The 3,113-nt window shown below is 47.1% G+C and overlaps 1 pseudogene; it reads left to right on the top strand.

The window, feature by feature from the left end:
• The first annotated feature begins 941 nt into the window (after positions 1 to 941).
• On the top strand, positions 942 to 2,667 carry LOC104619975 (annotated as a pseudogene).
• Positions 2,668 to 3,113: the final 446 nt, after the last annotated feature.

Genomic DNA, 3,113 nt, shown 5'->3' with positions numbered 1-3,113 from the left:
ACCTGCCACGGCGACGAACAGTCCTGAGGACATTTGGGATGAGCAGTAGAAGACCCTGTTACCGAGGTGAATTTCAAGGGCTTAGTCATTTCTGATGAGACACACAGAATATCCCCATTTATGCTGTAAGGAGAGAAGCTGCAAACGCTTTCTGGCTTAGACCAGCTCCAAAGCCGGTAACTGTATTCGGGCTAGTGAAGTCCCTGATGGATTAAAGGAGTGTGAGGAACACAGCAGGAGCCCTTTCCTTCAGCCTTAATTCACTGTACTAGTGGCTGGGAAAACAGCTTCAAACTCGGAAAGAGGTGGCCAGACTATCGCAGCCTGGGTCAAGGACAGACCTTCTTAGGGACATGCTTGTGGCAAGATGAGGTGCTGCTCCCTCAGCCACCAACCATCAAAGTCCTGCTGCGTTACCCCTGGATTTGCAGCACTGGGTGACCAGGGCTGTCACCACAGCACAGCTGTTGGAGACAGACTGTGCTGGTTCTTGCTCAGAAGAACAGCTGTGATGACCACAACAGTGACCTGAGAAAGTTGGGGCACAACTGCTTGCAAGAATTTGGCATATTGCTCATGTCAGGAGTGGCAAAGGGTCCTGACATAGCAGAGACTTCATCCATTTTTCCCCTGTCCCTGGTAAAGAATGACATCCTTCACTAGCTCCAGCTTCCTGGTGTAGTGTCATCAAAGAAGATAGAGTTAAAGCAATATAAAAAAGAAAGAGTGGTGTGAAGGATGGGGTGCAAGGAGGGGGTGAATGAGACCGTCGGCTTGGAAAATATGAGATGGAAGGAGATTTGAGGCCTCTCAGCCTCAGCCAGTGTTGAATCAGGGCTGTCTTAGTGGGCTTGGAGAACCGAGCCTCAAGGGGAAAGTCAACTAAAGGATAAACCCAGGATAAACCTGGCCAGCACTGCTTGCTGGCCTGACCTGCACACATGGGCAAGAGCTGTACTTCAGCTCTGAACACAGGACTAGAGAGGCAACGCTTGAGCAGTAATCCTGGGCCAGACTATGCCATGGTGGCACTCAACAGGAGCAGCCTGTGCATCTGGAGGTAAGCAGTGGGAAGTGCACTGCGTTTAGTCCCTTCAGGGGCACTTTTGCCCTTGGCAGCATGGGCTGAGTCACTCACAGAAGTTGCATTTCTGTTTGAGTCTTTCATGACCATCTGTGGTTTGACTTGCTCTGGGTTAACTTCGTCACGTGCACCAAGCTGTATTTTTAAACTCTGCTAAATTGGCACAAGTTCCCCACACAGACCATCTTAAATCAGTTTCTTGGCACAGGCTAAATGAAAAGAAGCCACTTTAAAATCTCCTAACTTCTGCACAGAGACAAGACCTATGACAGAGATTATGCTTAAGCCTACTGCTGCTTAATTTGCTTGGAAGCAGTGCAGCTGCAGCAGTATTGAGAAGTTCAGAGAAGCCCAGTAGCACGTACATCATCAGCAAAACGCTTGGGCTGAGCCTCCGCATGCACATGCTGGACATCAAAACGTTATCAGGGCTCTGAGAGTCTGGTGGTCAGGGATTAGTAAACAGTCAGAGGAGCTGATAACAAATTGCAAACTTTATAGCAAAGAGTGAGTTAATTCCAGGCTGTCATTGCTACCATCTGCACTTCCAGGAAGACTTTGTCAGACATTTGGCAACCAATCCTTCTGAGTAGCAAAGGCAGCCACTGCGCCTTGTTATGAACTATATAGACCAGATTGTGAACTCTCCCACCAGCATAAATCATGGATAACTGCACCCAAGTCAGTGGATTTACTCTGGGACATGAGACAAAATCTGCCACAGTTACAAATACAAAACACAGAATTTAATCAATTATCTTGTAAAATATCCTCTGTGTACGTTACCATGCAGTCAAAAAGAAACTTTTCTGAGCTACAGATTTCTAGAAATAGTCTTTTCTAGGCTGCATGCCTTGGCTGGAAGTATTTTTGGCTTAATCAAAGGCTTTCAAACCTGTGGTGATGTCCATAAAAACCCTTACAAACACAGAGAAGAACGAGACGCTGAGAGCAGTGAAAAATCTGTGGAAGCAAACATGTCTTCTCACCACCTCTGAAAAGCAGATTTCGTGATGAGTGCAGTCTGAATACATCATGCCCATATTCCAACAGCAAGCCTCCTCTTCCCAGAAAGCAAGATAACTTGGGAAGCAGAAATAGGCTCAGTGCTGCAGAGCCAGAGGTGCACAGTCAGGCATTAGATCCTGACCGTTAATTCCTCTGCACATATCCCTGAATGAGTATGTGCTTAATTTCTCTCTCACAAAATGTCTCCTTCTCTCCATACTTTTTGCACACACCAGCCTTGGCAGGCAGTCAAGAAAATGTTAACATCTCTGGCAAAAATCTACAGCCCCTTCTTAAAAACATGTGCAATCCATTTCTTCCAGCCCCAGTAGTATTCTTCCACCCTGTTACTCCCTCCCCCACACATGGACACTCATTTTTTTCATCCACAGCCACACTCTCTTTCTCTTCCTCTTCTTCATACAGTAAGACACATGCCAACTGTCTCTGTTTCGCTATCACTGTCTCACACATACGTCTTGCTGGGCAGAGAGCAAATCAGTGAATACAAGCTAGATATGGAAGCAGGGACAAACACAGACACAGTCTGGACTCTGTCTTGGAGGGATTTCTAACTTGCCTGTAGGAGCGGATTTATGAGCTAGAGCATATACTTATCAGTTGAACTGCTTGAAAGTAATTCTGCATTATCCTGGAGCTGGGCTGGTATTCATCAGAAGGAGCTAAGCCATGGGGTGTGGAAAAGACGACTTAAGTTGCCTCTTAATATCTGAAGTCTACGAGACCCGTATAGTTTTTCCTGCAAGAAGGCACAGGTTGGTCTTTGGTTTTGGCATAACAACTGAAAAGTATGGGGCAGCTGGGAACCAAAGAGAAGGACGTGCCATGGTACACAGGCTACGGGCCCACCTATGCCATAGTAACAAGTGATGGTTTTGTCTGCCCCCGCAGTCACTGAGGAGGCTGGTGTGTCCCTTCTTTCACTGGCTTCTCAGTGGCAGACCTTCAGTCACCAGCTCAGCCAGCTACACCAGCAACAGCATCGCTTGCTTCTTTCCAG

This window comes from Phaethon lepturus, unplaced genomic scaffold, assembly GCF_000687285.1.
Source record: "Phaethon lepturus isolate BGI_N335 unplaced genomic scaffold, ASM68728v1 scaffold28344, whole genome shotgun sequence".
In the NCBI taxonomy this organism is placed as follows: domain Eukaryota; kingdom Metazoa; phylum Chordata; class Aves; order Phaethontiformes; family Phaethontidae; genus Phaethon; species Phaethon lepturus.
This window is presented reverse-complemented; position numbering and strand designations above follow the sequence as displayed.